Source organism: Rattus norvegicus, chromosome 13, assembly GCF_036323735.1.
Source record: "Rattus norvegicus strain BN/NHsdMcwi chromosome 13, GRCr8, whole genome shotgun sequence".
Classification (NCBI taxonomy): domain Eukaryota; kingdom Metazoa; phylum Chordata; class Mammalia; order Rodentia; family Muridae; genus Rattus; species Rattus norvegicus.
This window is the reverse complement of record NC_086031.1, coordinates 33,810,088-33,832,601: the sequence shown is the minus strand read 5'-3', so window position 1 is coordinate 33,832,601 and position 22,514 is coordinate 33,810,088. Positions and strand designations below refer to the sequence as shown.

The 22,514-nt window shown below is 47.9% G+C and overlaps 1 protein-coding gene across 12 annotated transcripts in view; it reads right to left on the bottom strand.

The window, feature by feature from the left end:
• The window catches only part of C13h2orf76 (similar to chromosome 2 open reading frame 76), an 87,908-nt gene that overhangs the window by 56,829 nt on the left and 8,565 nt on the right, over positions 1–22,514 (bottom strand). The window contains exon 2 of one of the 12 annotated variants that reach the window (XR_010056906.1): positions 12,637–12,751. The exons of the other annotated variants lie outside the window; for them this stretch is intronic. The gene's annotated coding sequence lies outside the window, so the exon portion shown is untranslated. The remainder of the gene's footprint in view (positions 1–12,636; positions 12,752–22,514) is intronic. 12 annotated transcript variants of the gene reach the window in all.

Genomic DNA, 22,514 nt, shown 5'->3' with positions numbered 1-22,514 from the left:
ATAAACACATACATACACACACATACGTACATATACATAGATACATATACACATATATACACACATATACACATACACACATACACACATACATACACATACACACACAAACATATACATGTACACACATACACACATACATATACACATTCATACACATGCATATATACATACATACACACATACATACATACACACATATATGCACATACATACATACACACTATACGTACACACATACATACATTAAAATGAATAAAATTCAAATAAAAGTTATTTCTTAGGCATCGGCAGGGGCTTTAATAACATTGGCAACATTCTACATCCTAAGGCAAGATATTAAGTATATGGAGAGTGTGCTATTTTTATGCCTTTCAATTTGTCTGAAATAGTCCATAACACAGAAATAAGTCATACAAATTTGGCTTAGAAAGTCTCTCTGAAGACCTGGGTGCTTGTCCAATTATTTTACTAAACTTGGGGAAAGATACAGCACATTAAGCATGAAAAACCAGGGAGTTTACTATCGAATGCATCAACTAATTTATAATTAAAATGAGCATATTAGCTATAATAAAACAGCTTCCATTAAACCTGAAATAGATTTTCCTCATAAAATAAAGGGTTCGTCTAACCTTGTCTCATGGCTAACAAGCCTACTCAATCCTTTGATAATTCCAATATTGGTCATTACAGCATTCCTCATTGGCTCCTTTAGAATTCTCAGATAGACACAGTCCTAAAATCTACCCCACAACAGTTCAACCAACACTGGCAAAATAAAAACTTTCAGCATAGGGAGACACTTAGTAAGGAGCATCTCTGGAGGAAGAAACTCCGTTAGAAAAGCAGTATCAAACTCCAGTTGGCGGGTCAGTGAAAGCACCCACCATGCAAAGTGAGGACATGAGTTCAAATCCCCAGTACCCATGTAAAACCAGGCAGGCATGGTGGTGCACCTGTAATGCAGTGCTCAGGAGGTGGAGACGCTGGGGAAGGCAGGGTTCCTGGGATACTCTGACAGCTAGGCTAGTCAGACCGTCACCATGGCGATGGTCCACCACACTCCTTTGTCAGAAGTCCTGACTTAGACCCCTGTAAGTGTTCTACCTGTGAGTGAAGCCAGGTGGCAGGTCCCCCTCCTTCTGCATCCATCCCTTTAGAACCCTGACCTTTGAGTTCAACTGCTTCTGCTCAGGTCTACGTGTAATCACTCACAGGATCTCTATACGATAGAGGAGGCTGATTGATCTGCTCCGGCCCCTCGAAGCCGAGACATCAGAATAACAGTGACAGATATGAGGCACAGTGACTGACAGATTGCCACTACTAGTTGTCATATCCTGGTGCCCTTCTAGCCCATAGGAGAAGAGGAATCAGCTAGTCTCTGTCTCCAAGTTCCCCACCCCAGGCCCCACTTCCTTCCCCTAGCCTACAGTGAAGGAGCCTATACTTGATCCTGCAGAGAGGAGAGTTGTTTGCAGTGCTAGTCTACATCTGCTTGGCTCTGCTCACATTCTGGTCTTTGTTTCCTGGTTTTGATGGGGATAGTGTCTCACAGTGGCCCGTGACTGGTCTGGACCTTGCTGTGTAGCTGAGGATGAACTTGAACCATTGATCCTCCTGCCTCTGCCTCCTGAGTGATGGGTTTACAGATGTGCACCACTACACCTGGTTTTTGCAAAGCCCAGGGCTTTGACAGGCTAGGCACTAGGCACCCAGGCCACCAATGGAGCCACACCTCCTCCCCCAGCATTTTCAATGAGTCCTTTTCTCTTTGTGCAAAGCATTTGCAACTGAATACCTGGAGCTCAGTCCTATGTGGAGATGGACCTGGGTTTACAAGCAAAGTTAATGGGGAAAGAAATTTAACTTAACAAATTTGCACTTAGAAAGCTGACCTGTAGTGGGGCAGAAGAAATGCTGGTTCCTTACCCCACACTCTTTATACAAAATAAGGAACCTTCAAAATGCAGAAGTACCACAAAAATAAGTATATACGTTTACAATCGTAGGAAAGGCTCCAAGCAAACAGAAAGCAGGAATACTAAGAAAATGTAGGGATAATGAAGGACCCTAGTTCTTACTAAAGTGTAAGAGTTATTAAGAGGCTTGGCCTGGCAGAAAGTAGTAGGTTATGGGGACCCTAGGGGCTTTTGCCAGGTTTACACCCACTGCCTCGGGTCAAGGCTAGGCCAAGTACCAGCTTCCTGTCTCGGGTCAAGGCTAGGCCAAGTTCCATTCTCCACCACAATTCTCGGGAGGAGCAGGGACAGGACATTCTTGAAAATCCACAGAATGTACTGGCTGATAGTCACCTGGCCCTCTGGTCCCAGATAGAGCTCAAAGGCATGTCATATAAGTTTAAACTGTAACCTTGCTGATGGAACCTGTACCTCTAAAAGTATAAAAACTGCTTGTTATAGCCATTCAGGGTCGCCTTCTAGTCACTAGCCATAAATAAACCTCTTGCGTTTGCATCAAACTCCATTCTCCTGTCTCACTTGGGGGGTCTCCTGGTAGCTAAGACTCACTTCAAGCCTTACAATAACAATAAAAAAGTAATAAAAACCAATACCCTGATACAAATATGGTTAACAGTCATTAGCAAGGGATTGTCTTAATTGTCCAAACTCAGGCTAGACTCTAATGAACTACACAACTGAGGATAATCCTGAATTCCTGGCCACCCTGCCTCTGTCTAAATGCTGGGATCATAGGTGTGTGCTTCTACCCCCATCTTTGTCTGCATGCTATAAGCCAATGATGTGCATTACTTTTAATTCTAATTAACTTATCTTCAATTCTAACCAAAGAGCTGTAGTAGAAACATGAAAAAAGGCAACTGTGCTATTGAATCTGTAAAATGAAAGAACAAAACCTTTTCAAATGCCTAATCAATATTAATCAAAAATGAGGAGGAACAAGTATTTTTATATAGTGTTGATAAGAACATAAATTCGGGGGTGTAAGAAGAGAAATCTATAAAAATTTTAAATCTGGGGTCTAGGGTCAGTCAGAACTGAACTTGCTGTGCCCAGTGCTGGGGGAGTAGGACAGGCAGATCATGGGGTGGGCCAGCCTAGCTGTTCACACAGTGCTACATCTTCCAAGAGTTAACCCTAACAAGAAAATCACGTCAAGTATTTTTAATCCATGATTCATAGTAATACTTTAATTTTTAAATCGTGTGTGTGTGTGTGTGTGTGTGTGTGTGTGTGTGTGTGTGTGTGCACGCACGGACAGATCCTCTGGAAGAGCTGCCAGTACTCTTAACCACCGTGCTATCTCTCTGTCCCAATAATACTTATCATTTAAGATCTTTTAGTGTTTGTGTGCATGCAGTACCTGAAGAGTCCAGTAGAGGGCACTGAATCCACTGGAGCTAGAGTTACAGATGGTTTTAAGCCACTTGCGGTGAGAACCTTAAACTCCTGTACTTGGAAAGAGCAGCAAACACTTGTAACCCCTGAGCCATCTCTCCAGCCAACTCTAACGTATGTGGGTGTTTGATTTTTATACTCTGTGCACACTATGTAGGCAAGGCTGCTCTCAGCCTCCAAAGTGGTAAGATAGCAGGCAAGCCCTCCACACCCAGATAGAAATAAGCCATTGGTGGGAGCCACATAGAGAAAGGGAGGGAGAGAAGGAGAGAACTGCCAATCACAACAGGTTACATCTGTATCATTCTCTTTGTCTTTCTTAAAAGGAAACCACAGAAACAAAGAGATCGGTGCTGTCATTCCCACCCCTCCCCTTCCCGTAACAGTGGGATACCCGCAACCACAACTGGCAGATCCAGAGAAGGGAAACCAGAACAACCAGACTTCAGGTTGAGAGAGAGAGAGAGAGAGAGAGAGAGAGAGAGAGAGAGAGAGAGAGAGAGAGAGAGAGAGGCAGCTTCAGTGAGACGGCTCATTTATTTGGGGGAAACAAAGGCTATTTATTTAAAACTTTGGGAGGGTGAGTAGAGCACATGTTCAGCATGGTGGGAGGGGCTCAATTCCCAGCATCATGTGCTTATATTATAGCTGCACACTGAACCACAGCAAATAAATTCATAGCGTTCAGCAGGTGGGGCACAAGAATCAGGTCACATGACTAGTAGGCATCTGACCTTGTCTGCACAGCACTGAAAGCCTCCCCACTCATCCCAACCTGGGAATCCTCACCATACAGTGGACTTCAGATGCATCCTTCCACCGTTCCTCTCTGCAACAATGGGACCACTCAAGAAGCAAGTTAGAGACTCCCTACTGTGAGCCCAGCTGATGCCAGTGCCTCCTCCCTCGGGCCAAGCCTGGTTATCTCTCCTGTTGGAGGGTTCCCACTAGAAAGCACCCTACATGCTTTCTTCTAGGTCTGTCACCTTGGGCTACATGAGCTACATCAGGGCCATCAGGAATGTTTGCTGGCCGATAGGCAGGTCTGAGGATGACCTGCATTCCCCAGGGCACACTGGCAGAGCAGTCGAGCAGAGGGCCGGAAGGTATGCAAGCCTGGCAGGCGTAAGGCTGGATCCCCTGCGTTCCAAAAGACATCAGAGAGGGAGGGAGGGAGGGCGGGAGGGAAGGGAAGGAGGAAGGAGATATAAAGAAAACCTTACTGTTTCCCAACCAAACCCAGCAGCTCAGTATCTCTGTATTACAGGAGTTCAGCTGAACTAAGACTGTGCACACCCCACTGCAGAGGCCATTGGGTAAGGCTTTGAAAAGTGAGAGTGCCCGGGGCTTGGGAAGGTCTTTAAACTCGGCATCCACAAAACCGGTTCTGGCTGGCGCCTGCTGGAGCACCAGGTTCCCCGGTAGCCACAACACTGCAGCCCAGATACTCAACAACCCCTCAAAGGCCCTCCCTGGGAACCCAGGGCTACACTGGCCCAGGCTCAAACAGGTTGAGGGGCTTGGAGTAACCAGAGCTGGCAGGCTTACAGACTCCAGTTCCGGGACTGACAGACACTCAGGAACCAAGGACAGCGGCTACTCCGGGACTGTGCAACTTCCCAAGCTGGCACCTCTCCACTTGGCAGAGTTCCCAGCCAAACAGCTAGGAACCCAGCAAAGCTGACTCCTGTGGCAAGACACATGGCACATGAAGCCTGAGCTTGACGCTCCCATAAACATGGAAAACACATGTTCACATGACGCTGGGTTGTGGGCTTTTTAGACTGATCCATATCAGCTTAAGAAAACCGGGCAACTGCAGCTGACTCTGGCTATGCATGGTAGTCTGTGTCTGCAAAGTTGGCCATCAATTGATCAAGACATGTTCTGTCATGTTCTGTCATGTGTGTTTGTAAAACTGAATTCACAGATGACGATGCCGTGTATAGAAAGTTGTCTGCCACACCAGTTAGCTCTGGAAGGTTCCTTCTCACACTTAGGAACAGTCAATGATTCAGAGCTACACCTGGGGTGTTAGATGTAGCAAAAGACGGGCTCTGGGAGATGGCTCTATCGGTAAAATGCTTGTCTCCTAAGCACGAGAACCTCAGTTTGGACCACAGGAATCTACATTAAACACGGCACAGGGGCTGGTGAGACGGTTCAGCAAGTAAAGGCCCTTACTACTCACGCTGGCTCAGGGAGGCCGGAAGGAAGACACAGCACCTGAAGTAGGTGCCGCTACGATGGGCGCATGCATGATAGAGAGGTGGAAACTCGGTGGAGAGACGGAGAGAAAGCTAGGCTGAGGGGCTCAGTCACTGTGAGGAAGGTGGGACTGGAGACTCCACAGCAGTGAGGAACAGGCAGATATGAAGAGGCCATGGTGGGGTCCTGGCCCGGGCTGCCACTAAGGGCCATGTCTGGGTTGGTGGTCTTGCTGAAGCTGGGCTCTATGTCATGGTCTGTGGTCCTGGTTACCACCAAAGGCCAAGTGAATGCCCGTGGTTTGGCTGCACAAGAGACTGCGTGGCTATCTGAAGGACTTGCTGTTGCAGGGAGACAAGCTGATCTGAGTGGCCTGCACTGCCACCTGAGGCCTCGGGGACACCCAGGCCCATGCTGCTGCTGGGAGCCACATCTGAATCCACGGTCTTGAAGCCAGGATCTGTGTTGATGTCCCAGGCTGGCGTTACCACCAAAGTCCAGGCCAGTCTCTAGTATGGACTGCTGCCTGAGGGGCTGTGCTGACCTGGCCTGGCCCCTCTCCTACACAGCACAGTAGAGCTGACCCTGATGGTGGGGGAGGGGTGAGCCAGCCCCAAGGCCATGAGAGCAGGAGGGCCGACCCTGTCTCTTGCCGGCTGTAGCACTAGGTGAGTTTGTCCTGGTGGTGAGGGACAAAGAGTGGGATGGTCTCCTAGGACCTCCCAGGCCCAGATCTGGTGCTTCAGGTTGGCCCACCCCAACACCTACTCCATCTCTGAACGGCTGGGGCGTGTGTAGGGTCCAGTCTGTAGGATCTCCATGACACAGGGCAACAACAGGGTATCAAAGCCTTGTCCCGGGTTGGGGATTTAGCTCAGCGGTAGAGCGCTTGCCTAGGAAGCGCAAGGCCCTGGGTTCGGTCCCCAGCTCCGAAAAAAAAAAAAAAAAAACAAAACAAAACAAAAAAAAAAAAAAGCCTTGTCCCAGTGAGGCTCCAGGATAGACAGGGTAGCAGAAGCCAGAGGCTGTGAAACAAACCAGTGACTCACTGCGATGATCCTTTGCAAGTAAAGATGTGTAGACAGAGGGTACACTGGGGGACACACTGTGACATACACAGCTTTCATGACAAGGTTTTGTTTTTAATTCTATCTTATTTTATTTTCTTTGGGAGGATCGCAAGGACAAAGGGCAGATATGAAGGGATAGAGAACATGATGTGAAATTCACAAAGAATCACTATTTTAAAAAGCCCTTAACACCGAGCACGATAATGTCAGTTTTATTCTATGATCCCGCACAGTAGAGGGAAAAGCCAAATCCTGCAAGTTGTGTTCTGACCGCCATCATGCGCTCCCAACACACACACATACACACACACACACACACACACACACACAGATATACACACACAGACAGAGACAGACACACACACACATACACACATACATACATACACATACACACAGATACACACAGACACACATACACACTGACAAATACACACACAGACACACACATACATACACACGGATATACAGACACACACACAGACACACACAGACACATACACATATACATACACACTGACACATACACACAGACACACACATATATATACACAGACACACATATACACAGACATACAGACACACATACATACAAACATACACATACATATACACTGACACATACATGCAGACACACACATATATACACACAGACACACATATACGCAGACATACATACATATAATTTTTAAGTAAAAAAAGTTGTGTCTGGGAAGATGACTCAAGGGCGGCTGCCAAGCCTACTGACCTGTGTTTGACTCTTGGGACCCAAATGAAGGAAGAGACCCAATCCCCTCAAGTGTCCTTGGATCCCCACAATGTGGCTGGCACATGCACCTACTACACTAATGAACGTAATTCTAAAAGTTAATGAGTCACTTTAGAAGTCATTCCTTAAAAGAATGAAAAGGAGAGAGGGAGAGAGGAAGGACAGAAGGAAGGACGGAAGGAGGGATGGACGGAAGGCAGGCAGGCAGCCCGGCCACCCGGTATACCAGTACACGCCTACAGTCGCAGTGGTAAGACGGTAGCCAGAGACAGGCAGATCCCTAGAAGCTTAAGGGAGAGCTAGCCTAGCCTACTTGGCAAAGTTCAAGGTTATTAAGAGACCTTGTCAAAAGGGGTGGGGGTACCTGAGAAGGGACATTCAACGTTGCCCTTTGACCTCTACACATGCAAAGCATACACGCACACATACACTAAATATATTGTAAACTGGATGTCTGTTTAGCTGAGGATCTGAAATGAGAAGACCAAGTGTCGTCCTGTCAGCCCCGAGCTGCGCTTGTGAGCACAGAATGACTGACACTTTTTGTTGCTCTGTAAGAGCCAAAAACTGATCAGAGCAAGCACTCGAGGCATGCCTCTCTGCTTGGGTAATCAATAACGATCAGTGAGCACCGGACTCCACAAACAGCCTGGGACTGACCACATGACCAACGGCCGCACGCTGGCCTCTGCTAACTGTCTGCTTTCCTTTCGAGACAGGGTCTTGCTATGCTGCTGGGGCTGGTCGTGAATCTGGACTCCAGCGATCCTTCTGCCTCTGCTGCCCAGGTGCATCACCATGCCTAGCGTCACCTTCAGTATCTGGTGCGAGCTATTTCCAGCCTCTAAAATGAGAGAATCCAAAATACAGAATGGAAGGAAGTCTTGGCCAGCTATTTGTCTGACAGAAGATCAGTGTTCAGAATATATAAACACCCAAAATATTAAACACCAGAAAACAAAAAATTCAATGGATAAATAGGCAAATGAATGACACACAAATCAAACCAAACACCATTGAGAGAACATCTTTATTTCTGTCAGAGTAGCTGTCATCACACACATACACACACACACACACACACACACACACACCTTGGCTGATTGTGTAATTCACTGTTGTGAATGGTGCCTCCATAAGCATGTGAGTGTCTGGATTGTATGGTGGATTGTATGGTGACCATAGTTTTCTCAAGTTGTTACCTAGCAATGGGATAGCTGAAGGTGACGCTAGGCATGGTGATGCACCTGGGCAGCAGAGGCAGAAGGATCGTGCGTCTTGGGGAGTCTGGTGTGGTGGTCAGGTTCTATGTCTGTGGTTTATGTGTATGTGATTCAGTCACAAAAGAGTGACAGTATTTTTGGTAGGAATATGGATACAAGAAAAATACTGTGATAATCAAAACAAAGGCGGATTTGGAAAGACAAACACTGTTTCTCTCATACGTGGGAAAAGATTAAGGAGCAGAGCAGAAGGGAGTCTATTCAGGAAGTGGGGCAGAAAAGGGAGAGCAGCAGGTGGGTGCGGAGAGGAACGGTGACAAGAATCAAAGCATCTTATACACCAGTATGAAAGTCCCCAGGGAGCCCATTATTCTACACAAGCCTTTGAAAGGGGAAAAAGTATCAGAAGTTCTAAGTGTAGGAAAAGAATTCACACGAAAACAGCAAGGACAGAAGACTTTACAGATGCTGGCTCCCTCTGTGTCACACCAGCAGGCTATGCACCCTCCGACCTCCCTCCGTGCTACACCAGCAGGACTGTGCACTGTCTGACCTCCCTGTGTGTCACACCAGCAGGACTGTGCACCCTCCGACCTCCCTGTGTGTCACACCAGCAGGACTGTGCACCCTCCGACCTCCCTGTGTGTCACACCAGCAGGGCTGTGCACTGTCTGACCTCCCTGTGTGTCACACCAGCAGGACTGTGCACCCTCCGACCTCCCTGTGTGTCACACCAGCAGGGCTGTGCACTGTCTGACCTCCCTGTGTGTCACACCAGCAGGACTGTGCACCCTCCGACCTCCCTGTGTGTCACACCAGCAGGGCTGTGCACTGTCTGACCTCCCTGTGTGTCACACCAGCAGGGCTGTGCACTGTCTGACCTCCCTGTGTGTCACACCAGCAGGACTGTGCACTGTCTGACCTCCCTGTGTGTCACACCAGCAGGGCTGTGCACTGTCTGACCTCCCTGTGTGTCACACCAGCAGGGCTGTGCACTGTCTGACCTCCCTGTGTGTCACACCAGCAGGGCTGTGCACTGTCTGACCTCCCTGTGTGTCACACCAGCAGGACTGTGCACTGTCTGACCTCCCTGTGTGTCACACCAGCAGGACTGTGCACTGTCTGACCTCCCTGTGTGTCACACCAGCAGGGCTGTGCACTGTCTGACCTCCCTGTGTGTCACACCAGCAGGACTGTGCACTGTCTGACCTCCCTGTGTGTCACACCAGCAGGGCTGTGCACTGTCTGACCTCCCTGTGTGTCACACCAGCAGGGCTGTGCACTGTCTGACCTCCCTGTGTGTCACACCAGCAGGGCTGTGCACTGTCTGACCTCCCTGTGTGTCACACCAGCAGGGCTGTGCACTGTCTGACCTCCCTGTGTGTCACACCAGCAGGGCTGTGCACTGTCTGACCTCCCTGTGTGTCACACCAGCAGGGCTGTGCACTGTCTGACCTCCCTGTGTGTCACACCATCAGGGCTGTGCACTGTCCGACCTCCCTGTGTGTCACACCAGCAGGGCTGTGCACTGTCTGACCTCCCTGTGTGTCACACCAGCAGATGAGGAGTTGTAGGAGTTGTCAGCCTGCTGTCTTCTTTAAGCTTTTCCCTCTACTCTTGCTTTTTAAGGTAGGATACAAAGTAACAGATTTCCTAATGGCACCTTCATACTTGGTGTCATGTCCCGCTTTTATGCATCTTCCCCCCCCCTCCTCCCTCCTCCCTCCTCCCTCCTCCCCCATCAGCTTCCCCCTCCCTCCTCCCCCCTCCACCCCCCCACCCCCGTCTCCAGCAGCTTCCCCCTCAGCTTCCATGTCCCATGCATTTTCCTCCTGCTTTTCCTTTCCCCTACTGTAAGATCTCGTCTTCCTCTTGCCTGGTTTCCTTTCTATGCCCCCCACACACTCACACACTCACACACTCACACACACTCACACATACATGCTTCAGAGTCAGTGTGTAAGAGAAAACACGAAATACTTGAATTTGTGACTCTGACATACGGTAACATAATGACCTCCAGTTCCGTCCACTGCCTGCAAATGTTGGAATTTTGTTTCTTCACAGTTAAATAAGATTCCACTGCATATTCATTACAAATTCATCTGTTGACGGTCACCTAAGCTGCTAGGTGGGCAGTGTCTCTGTGATATGTTGATTTAGAGCAGTGGTTCTCAACCTGTGGGTCACAACCCCTTTTGGGGGGTCAAACAAGGGGTCACCTAAGACCATCAGAAAACACAGATATTTACATTGTGATTCATAACAGTAACAAAATCACAGTTATGAAGTAGCAATGAAAATAATCTTATGGTCGGGGCCACCACAGCATGGGGAGCTGTGTTAAAGGGTAGCAGCACTGGGAAGGTTGAGAATCACCAAGCTAGTCTTTCATATTTACATTCAAGGCTGGTATAGCTGGATGACTCCTGGTTTTAGCTGAGCAGCCTCGGTACTGTTCTCTATGTACGAGTTTACATCCCCACTAAACGCACACAATGGCTGTCCTCCCCCACATCCTCGCCAGCACTGTCAGTTATCTCCTTGATGACAGCAGCTCTGACTACGGTGAGATGGAATCTAAGATTTCTTTCTACCATATGAGTCCCAGGGCTTGAACTCACGATGCCTGGGAGACAGAATCTCAACTCAGCTTTGATCTACATTTCCCTGATGACTAAAGATATTGGCTTAAAAAAATTAAGTATTGACCACTCTTGTCTATTCTTTTGAACACTGTCTTTTCAGTTCTTTAGGGCATTTATTAACTGGATGGTCTGCTTTTTCTGGTACTTTTCCTAGTTATTGTAAAGTCTACATATCCATCCCCTGTCTGACGTTGATAAAGATGTTTTTTCTAATTCACTAGCCTTGGCCATTTCCTCTGCTGTGCTTCTAAATTTATCTAAACCCACCTGCCAAGTTTTAGGATTATAACCTTGGAGTCCTTCTCAGGTACCCATGATGGGTGTTTGTTTGTTTGTTTGTTTGTTTGTTTGTTTTTTAAGTGCAGTGCTAGAGGGGGCCAGAGGCACCGGATCCCCTTGGAACTGGAGTTGCACACTCTTATGAGCTGCCAGACATGGGTGCTGGGAACTGAATTCAGGTCCTCTGTCCTTCACTGACCAACTCCCAAGTGTCTGATTGTGTAAAAGTGTTTTCCTCCCCACAGTCTCTACGTTTCAAGCCTTACACTGAGGTCTGTGGAAGGTGGGGGCTGTGTTTGGTTTCACGAGTGCCGGAGAGGCTGCCTTTAACCAGCACACGCTCTTGACACCTCTGTCAAAGTTAAGTGGCTGTGGCTACGTGGGTTTATTTCTGGGTCCTCTGTTCTATTCCATGTGTCTGCGTGTCTGATTTTGTGTATGGCTGGAGATTGAACAGGCACCTGAATGGAATTATTTTAGAAACCAGGACCATTTTAGAGTTATATTTTTTCTATCAATTCAAGTTTTACAAAACTCAGAACTTCCATAGAGGGTGTTTCCTTTAAAGGTCTTAACTGCATAAAATACAGCTTCCCAAAAAGTATGGTTTAACCACAAGCAAACCAAAAACAATCACATTCATATTACCTTACGAGCTTAGTTTCCTATTTAGAGATCTGTGTTATAGGTATAAAAGTTTACTGTTTTAAGTTTTTAGTAATTTTATTTATTTGGTGGGCAGTTGTGGGTATGTGGTGGTCTGAGAACAGCTTCCAAGAGCCTGTTTTCTCTTGTGAGTCAGGGAGGGAACTCAGGTCACCAGACTTGGAGATGAGTACTTTTACCAGCTGAGCCACCTCTCTGTCCGTTTTCTTTAAAAATAAACTTGCTTTGCATGTGCAATACTACAATGGCTTCTTGTTTTATTTATTAATTATTAATTTGTGCATGTGTGTATGTATAGGGAGGGTATGTCACATTACACAGGTCACAGGTTAGAGGTCAGAGGTCAGGGGTGGGGCTCATGTAGTGAGGCTTGGATGGCAAGTGCGTTACCTCTCAGCTGCAAGGTGGTTAATTTCCGTTGCTGGTTTGACTTAGGAACACCCAGGAGAACAGCAGCGCATGTCTGAGTATATCTACCAGGCATGTGCATCACAAGGACTCTGACCTAAGGAAAGGATTAGATGAACTCAGAGGACAACAGCACCTCAGGAGGCAGTGAAAGGCAGTAGGCGGGGCGGGCTGGAAGAAATAGATCTCTAGGAACTTGTCCTTGGAAGTTTGCTTTGGCCTTTTTATATATCCCCTCTTCTCTACTTCCTGTCCCGTATGGCATAAGCCCATCAGTAATACCATCACCATCAGGATGGACTGAGCCCTCTGCTATACACCAGTGCCTCTGCAAGGATGGACTGAGTCTTCTGCTGTACCCCCCACATGAATGGACTGAGCCCTCTGCTATACACTCCCCACCACCACCACCACACACACACATGAATGGACTGAGCCCTCTTTTGTAAACATCCCCACACATGAATGGACTGAGCCCTCTGCTGTAAACATCCCCACACATGAATGGACTGAGCCCTCTGCTGTAAACATCCCCACACATGAATGGACTGAGTCCTCTGCTGTAAACATCCCCACACATGAATGGACTGAGCCCTCTGTTGTACCCCACACATGAATGGACTGAGCCCTCTGCTGTACCCCACACATGAATGGACTGAGCCCTCTGCTGTACTCTCCCCACATGAATGGACTGAGTCCTCTGCTGTACCCCCCAACCCTATGAACGGAGGACTGAACCCTCTGAAACTATGAGCTCTGATAAACCTTTCCCCTTGAACTTGTCTCTTGGGTATTTTGGTCACAACAACAAGAAAGTAACTGAGAATAATGAAACTAGCAAAGACGGCCAGGTGTAAGACATGAAACGCAGACTGGGGAGATGGCTCAGTTGGTAAAGCGTCTGCTGCAGAAGCTTGAGGCCTTCGGTTCAATCCCTGGGCCCACTCAGTAGAAGCAGAGAGCTGACTCCTCCAAGTTGTGCTATCCACACACACTATGGGACCTGTACTCTCCCACATACATACACAAAGTAACATATACAATAAATGTATAGAATCTAAAGACCAATGATAATGATAGTATAAAACTAGGGCCATCAACGATCAAATGAACACCTGCAAACTTCCTGCCCTTTTTCTTTAGTTTCTTACATTCTGCAAACCAAAGTACCAGTATTCTAGAAACATGGGTGTGACCACATTTCACTGACAAAAGTTTTAAGAAACACACTTCCTACGTTAATTCAATAATGACTGTAGCTGGAGAGATGGTGACTTAGTCACTGTTGTATGGCTGTGAAGAGACACCATGACCATGGCAACTCTTATAAGAGGGAAGCTTTGACTGGAAGCTTGCTGAGAGTTTCAGAAGTTTAGACCATTGCCATCTTGGCAGGAACCATGGCAGCAGAGAACATGGTGGCAGGCAGGGTGATGCTGGAAAAGTAACTAAGAGACAGGCAGGGGGAGAAAGAGAGAGGGGTGGGACCTGACATAGGCTTTTGAAACATCTAAGCCCACCTTTAGTGACACACTTCCTCCAACAAGGCCACACCTCCCAATCCTTCTCAAAGAGTGCCAGTCCATGGTGACTAAGCATTGGAACATATGAGTTTACAGGGACCATTATTCAAACTACCACAGATGGTTTACCAGTTAAGAGCATATCACTCTTGCGGAGAACTGAGTTCAGGTCCCAAGACTCACATTGGATAGCTTACAACTCCAGCTTCAAGGAATCCAGTACCCTTTCCTGGATTCCATGAGCTTTGGCACTCACATGCACAAGACAGACACACAGACACACAGAAAAATAAAACAAATCTAAATTAAAAGAATGCTTTTTTGAGGTTTGGATCATTTTAAGATAAGTTAAAAAAATAAAACCTTCCACCTGTTGGTGTTTAAGTAACATGATAGATTCAAAATAAATATGAGTTAATGTAATAACTCCCACACACGCTCCCCCACGTTGCTAAAGCTCATCACATGGTGACCTTAGCAGCTGAGGATGGGTCACTGTCAATGCCAAGCCAGGAAATAAGCACAGGATCCCATTCGTTCTTTCAGCCTCCGACCTGCTGGCATTGCCAAGACACCTGCAGCTCCACACACTTGCCTCGGCCTTGGTCTTTCACCTTGGGCAAAAGTGCAAAACAATCGCTTGTTTTCTGTGCTGAAGGCATGTGACACTTGAGAAAGGATCCAAGGCAGCCAGTGCTCCAGATGTAAGAGAAAGACTGTTCATACATCATGCATCTCTCTCTCTCTCTCTCTCTCTCTCTCTCTCTCTCTCTCTGTGTGTGTGTGTGTGTGTGTGTGTGTGTGTGTGTGTGTGTGTGTGCGCGCGCGCGTGCCCGTCTGACTGCCTCTGTGTCTACAAAGACTATTAGGGTGCCTTCCTTAGCCCTCTTCACCTTATTTTATGAGACAGGGTCTCTCACTGACTTGGCTGGGCTTGGCTGGCAGTGAACTCCAGGGATTCACCTGTCTTCCTCCATGCCAGGGTTACAGACAGGGGCCACTGTGCCTGGCTGCTTTGGCCTCACAGTGTATCACTAACTGACCTGGGGACTCATTGTGTAGATCAAGCGGCCGCAAATTTGCAGAGAGCTACATGCCTCTATTTCTGCCACTGGAGTGCTGAGATTAAAGGCATAGGGCGCCACTCCCAGAGGGTATCCAGCTTTTTATGTAGGTTCTGGGAATCTGAACTCAGGTCCTCCTGCTTGTAAAGCAAGCACTGTACCCACTGAGCCACCACTCTAGCCCCTGCACTTCCTATCAGGGAGAAGCTTCACCCTTCTGGGTTGGGCCTCTCACAGATTTTGCGTGCATTCTGAGCGCAGGGGTGGCTGCTGTTGTTTTGGGCTCTCTTTCTAGGATACATGGCTTCTAGCAGCTCAGCAAAACAGAGATGGGATCTCCTACTAGCACAGCAGGCAGGTCTGACTACTGTCTGGTAAAATGAAAACAGCATCTCCCTCAGGGGGAAAGCAGCTTGTGGCTCTATTGTAAAGGTTCAGATTACCTAAAATTGGGGTTCTGCAGCTGTGACGCAAACACATGATTGTGTATCAAACTCTGAGCCACAGAGCCCTGACCCATGGGAATTTAGGGCAAGAGAAATTAATATAAATGATAAGTTCTCTTGGCTGTGCCATGAACAACAGAGTCCTTCGTCTCTGACTCAAGAGTCTCATGTTTTCCATCAACATCAAGTTTTAGATCACGAGGCAGCAGATGCAGATTGGTTGGTAGAGTACTTACTTGTAGCATGCACAGGGCCCTGGGTTTGATCAAACTAGGCATGGTAGCGAAACCTGCAATCCCAGAATTCAGGATGTGGAAGCAGGGTAATCAGAAATTCAATGTGACATGAGACTCTGTCTCAAAGAGCAGGTATTCAGGGCTGGTGAGACAGCTATATGGCTAGTTCTAATTATCAACTCCTCACAATCTAGAATCACCGGGAAGACAGTCTCAATGAAGGACTGTCTACATCGAGTTGGTTTGTGGGCATGTCTGTGAGGGATTATCTTGATTATGTTAACTGAAGAGTGAAGACCTTTCCACTGTGGGTGACACCATTCCCTAGGCAGGGAATCCTAAGCGTGGAGACAGTGAACTGAACACTAGCATGCAGACCTTATTTCACTGCTCTTTGCTCTTGACTATGTACACAGCTCCTTCAAGTTCCTACCATCTTGACTTCCCCACAATGATGGTAGTGTGTTACTGGGCTTTGGGGTTTCCAAAGCTCAAGCCAGGTTCAGTGACTCCTCCTGCTGCCCATGGATCCAGATATAGAACTCTCAGCTACCATGTCTGCCTGCATGCCATCATGCTCCCTGCCATAAAGGTAATGGACTAAACCTCTGAAAGTATAAACAAGCCCCAGTTAAACGTTTTCCTTTGTAAGAATCTCCATGCTCGTGGTGTCTCTTCAGCAGTAGAACACTAAGACAATGAAAACAAAAGGTTTACTTTGGCTCACAGACCGAAAGTTCTCTGTCAGTTAACCATTCGTGGCCCTGCTGCTTCAGGACTATGGGAATAAAGATGGGACAAAACTGTGTCAGAACAGAACCACTCACTTCAAGGTCAGGGCACAAAGACCAAGAGAGAGATGAGGGTTTACCAGTGATCCAAAGGCTTCTCACAGGTCCCATTTCTCAAAGGGTTCTGCCACCTTCAAACGGCACCAGCTAGAGGACTGTGCTTCTAACGTGTGGGTCGCAACCCCTTTTGCAGGGGTCACCTAAAACCATCAGAAAGCACTGACATTTACATTACCATTCATAAAAGTATCAAAATTCCAGTTATTACACAGCAATGAAACAACCAGTGGGGTCACCGCAACACAAGGAACTGTATTAAAGCATTAGGAAGGTTGAGAACCACTGCTCTAACATATGGGCTTTCAAGAGATGCTCTGGGTGTCTGGTGAGATGGCTCGGTGGCTAAGAGTGCTTACTACTCCTTCAGAGGATCAGCGTTCAGTTCCCAGCACCCAGCTGGGCAGCTCCCAATTACTCATAGCGACAGCTTCAGGGGAACCAATGTCCCGTTTTGGCCTCAAGTATACAAACATTCATATTCTCTCTCTCTCTCTCTCTCTCTCTCTCTCTCTCTCGCTCTCGCTCTCGCTCTCGCTCTCGCTCTCGCTCTCGCTCTCTCTCTCTCTCAATTTTTTTTTTCGGAGCTGGGGACTGAACCCAGGGCCTTGAGCTTGCTAGGCAAGCGCTCTACCACTGAGCCAAATTCCCAACCCCTCTCTCTCAATTTTTTAAATAATATTAAAGGTTCAAACAGCAGAAGGGAAGGACACTGGCGTGCCTGGAGTATAGAGTCATTAACGAACTCAACTCAGTTGACCCACACCCACACACACCATAGGAAGGGGCATCTACAGACGCTGGTGCCACCCCACCCACAGTGGCAGAGGGGCCTCTCCAGTCTGGAGGAGCTACATGTGGAGAGAAATGATAGCAAGACAAACACCCTGCCATCTGTCATCAGTGGGAGGCCAGGATTTAAGGCAAATGACCCCTCCGGATGTCCCAAAAGCCTATTGCATAAAAAAGCAAGCTGCTAGCTGCCGGGTGACAGCAGTCATTCTGCCAGCCCTGACTGTACTGGGATCTCATCCTTGTCAGCAAAATTTGGGGGTCACCTCACCACTCCGGGGATGGTTAATGTTGACTGCTAACTAGACAGGACCTAGAATCACCTAGGAGACAAACCGATGGGTAGTCTCTGCCAGAGACTGGGTTAACAGAAGTAGGAGGACCCAGCCCGGATGTGAGCGGCACCATCCCATGGGCTGGGGTCCTGGACTGAGGAAGACGAAGAAAGCAAGCTGAGTACCAGCATCCATGTCTCTGCTGCCTGACTGTGGATGTCATGTGGCCAGCTGCTCAAGCTCCTGCTGCCGTGCCTTCCCCACCATGATGGACTGGACCCTCGAACTGAGAGCCACAGTAAACCCTTCCTCCCTGAAGTTGCCTGTGTCAGGGATTCTATCACAGGGACAGAGGAACATAATGCATATCAACTTAAATTCCTTAGGAGTGGGTAGGTAGCCTTACAGTCCCTTTGACCACCAAGGAGATATGGCTGGTTCTTCAGCTTCTTGCCACCAAAAAGGAAACCTGGCACTCTGCTGGATTTGTTGTTCTGCTTTTCAGTTTTGTTTTGAGATGGTGGCTTACTATGTAGCCCCAAACTAGCCTTGAATTAGAAGTCCAGCCTCTTGAGTACTGGAATTACAGGCACAGGAGAACTGAGACAGCTATTATCCTTTGCCTCAGGGGGAAGAAGCCTCCTAATGTGCATTTTGAAACTTAACCACCAATGTGAAGTATTGTGAGGCAAGGCCTGGGGGAGGTGACTGGGTTGTGGGGGCAAGCCCTCATGAATGAGCTTAGAACCTTGTAAAAGAGGTCCCAGAGGCCGGGACAATGGCTCAGTGGGTGTAGCATCTGCCATGTACGAGTGAGAACTGGAGTTTAGGTTCCCATGACCCACGTGAGTGTGAGGCAGGCAGGGTGGCCACCTGTAATTTCAACACTTGGATCCCTAGAACAAGATGACTCGTCAGGCTAGGCCAATTGGGTTCGACTGAGAGACCCTACCTCAGTAAGTCAGGTGGAGAGTATCAAGGAAGACATGTTAACCCCAGGTCTCCACGCACACAGGCAGGCATGCCTGCATGCGCGCACACGCGCGCGCGCGCGCACGCACACACACACACACACACACACACACACACACACACACACACACGCACGCACACACACTAAGGGAAAAAAGAGTGAGAGAGACCTCAGAGAGCTGCCTTGTCGTCTCTGGCATGTAAGGACACTGTCCAAAGCAAATATGAATCGGAAAGCCAGGACTCACCAGACACCAGACCTGGTCCCTAGTGACGTGTCACAGCAACTGGACCCTAGTCGAATAGACTGGTGCCCTCACAGGAAAAGTTCTGTAAACTATCACTTGAGAAGTCACTTGAGAATACCACATAAAGACAGGGAATTCAACAGTCCATCAATTAACCAAATGCCAGGGTCTGCAAGAAGCTGGGAGACAGACACAAAGCAGATTCTCCTTCAAAGGCCTTGGAAGGCCTCCGTGCTGCTCGTCCTAGTCAGCTTCTCCTGTCAGCCTGACAGAACCTACAGTCACCTGAGAAGGAGTTTCAGTTGAGGGATGGCTAGCTCAGTGGGCATGGGGATAGGGGATTTTTTGGAGAACACAGCCCACTGTGGGGAGCACTATTCCCTGGACAAGTATCCCAAGCTGTATAAGAAAGCTAGCTAAGCATGGGTCAATACGCAAGCCAGCAAGCAACATTCCTCTGTGTTTTCTGCTTCAAACACCTGCCTGATGAACTGTGACCTGTAGGTAAAATCAACCCCTCTGCTTTCCAAAGTTGCTTTTGGTCCAAGTGTGTTTATAACAGCATCAGAAAGAAAACTAGATTGCTGCTGATAATCTGTTTCACAAAGTGTGGGCCTGAAGAGCTCTGGGACAGCAAACTTCTGTTGCTTTAAGCAATTCTGCACCTCATTTCTAAGACACAGATAAATAGAAGGGGCTTGGGGACTCCAGGGCAGAATAAGCAGCATAGGAGGCATGAATTGCAGGGTCTTCAACATATGTGTACACACACCTGCACATGTGTGGGGGCGGGAGGACAACCCTAAGTGTATGTGCAAACACCTGCACATGTGTGTAGAGGCTGGAGGACAACCCCAGGTGTCATTCTTGGGATTGTTGTCTATCTCCTGTGGGACAGGCAGGGTCTCTCACTGGTCTGGAGCTGTGAGAACTTAGCTGTAGACTCAGACCAGCTGGCTAGGGTCCCAGGAACCTGTCTCTGCCTCCCCAGTGCCGGAATTCCAGTGCTTGCCACCATGTCTGTGACTTTCACATAGGTTCTGGGGATCAAACTCATATCTCCCTAGTCCATGAAAAGCACTTTTAATATTTTTTTTTAAACTATGGGTTTCATTTTTTTAAAGTAACCTAATTATTCAATAGAGACTACCATTGAAGTGGGGACTCACTACCAGCTCTACCCTCAAATTATGCTGATGTCTTCATCCACAATTCCTTACTAAAAAGAACAGAGTAGCTCTTCACTAATTATGATGGTGCCAATAAAGAAAGGTCACACAAGGGCCACTTAGATGGCTGCCAAACCTGAAGACCTAAGTTTTAAACCCAGGAACTACATGGTGGAAAGAGAGAACTGATAACAACAAGATGTCCTCTGACTTCCACATACACACCAAGGTACAAATGCATTTCCACATACCTGCCCACATCTCTCGATAAATGTTAATTTATTATTATTGTTTTGTTTTGTTTTAAAGAAATGACACTTCAGCCAGGGAGACGGCTCAGTAGGAAAAGTGCCTGAAGAACAAGGGTGAGGACCTGAGTTCGATCCCCAGCACCACATAAAAGCTGGCTATTGCAGCAAATGCTAGCAACCCCAGCACTTGGAGGGTGGGAACAGAAGTAAGACCCCTGGGGCTTACTGGCCGGCCAATCTAGCCAAAGAGGTGAGCTCCAGGTTGAGACATACACACAAATAATTTTAAAAATATTTCAAAAGTATCTGTGTGCGCATGCGGGCATGCATGTGTATGTGAATGCACACGTGGAGGTCAGAGGACACCCGTCTCCTGGTTTCCTCCCTCCACCGTGTGGGTCACGGGGATAAGTTGCCAGGCTTCCAGGCTTGGCAGTACGTGCCTTTAGCACTGCGCCACCTCTTCTGATTCTGACCTCATCTTTCACGTCTGCTCGGCTCCTGCACTAGAAACTGTGGTGGTGACGACTGCCATCGGGGTGACAAATTCAAACAGAGCTCCAGACTCTCTGTAGTCATCCCCACGCTTCCGATGGGGAAAGAAGGATGGAGGGTCACGGGGTCATTCGCAAAGACGTGCGTGACATGTGAGTTCCATCCAGAGCGTGTTCCACAGAGGTGTCTGATGGGCTAGAGAGAACAGTTAGCATCACAGGGGCAACAGAGAGGGCATTAGGAAAGGTAAACGCCAGATGTCATTGACAATGCTCGAGCCGGGAAGGGTGTCTGTGAGATAAACCCCTGAATGCTCAAAAGTGTGCATTAACAGGCTCAGTTGACCTGGCATTAGGGTTAGTGGACAAAATAGTAAGTAGCTGACCACCTGAGCTCTTTCTTATTTTCGTTTTCCTGTGTGAGGCTGACCGTGCTGTATGGTACACACTGGAGGTCAGAGGACGGACAACCTTTGACTTCTGCAACCTTTGACTTCTGCTTTAGCCCGGTTTGAGAGTGTTTCCTGTTGTTTGCCCATTGCATAGCGAGGCTGACTGGCCCACGGAGCTTCTAGTGATTCTGCTGTCCCTCCCTCCCCCTCCAGCACTGGGGGTGGAGATTAAAGACAACATCTCCACATCCCACCTTCACGTGGGCTCTGGGGACTTGAACTTAGGTCTTCACCCTTGCAAGCCAGGCGCTTTACTCACATCCCAGGACCATCTAAAGACAGGCAATGTCCTACCTTATACCCAGCGTTCCAATAACCACAGTAGCACTAATGGAGGCAGTGAAACTCAAGAGTCTTCATGGGTTTTTAAGGCTCGAACAGGAGGGCAGGTGTCTGGGAGAGCTGGCAAAATGGCTCGGTGGGTGAAAGCATTTGCATCCAACCACGACGAGCCTACGGTCTAAGTTCAAGACCCAGGACCCACAAGGTGGAAGGAGTGAAGCCACTCTCACAAGCTGTCTTCTGACTTCCACACACACGCCCACTTACATACACATGCACGAAAATAGCCATCTGCAGCTCCAGCTCCCGGGAACCCAACTCTCTCTTCCGCCTTCCGTGGGCACCAGGGATGCAGGTGGTGCGCAGACATATATGCAGGCATATTCATACACATTTTAAAAACTTAAATAATAATCTAAGAAAGACAGATGATTCACACAGGAGTTACGCAGTCAGAAGCCAGTGTACTTTGTAGGAGTAATTTAAAAATAAGCTTCGTGTATTTATTGTTTTGTTTGTTGGGGGAGGGGTTTTTGGTTGTTTGAGACAGAGTCTAGCTATGTACCCCAACCTAAACCTTGAACTTGAAATCTTTCTATTTCATCCTCTCAAATACTGGATTATAGGTGTGTCCCACTATGCCTGGCAAAATCAGTTCCAGGAGCTGGAGAGATGACTCTCGGTGATTAAGAGAGCTGCTCTTCCAGAGGACCTGAGTTCAGTTCCCAGTGCCCACATTGGGCACTTTACAATAGCCTGTTACTCCAGCTCCAGATCTGACACCTTTTTTTGGCCTCTATGAGTCTCC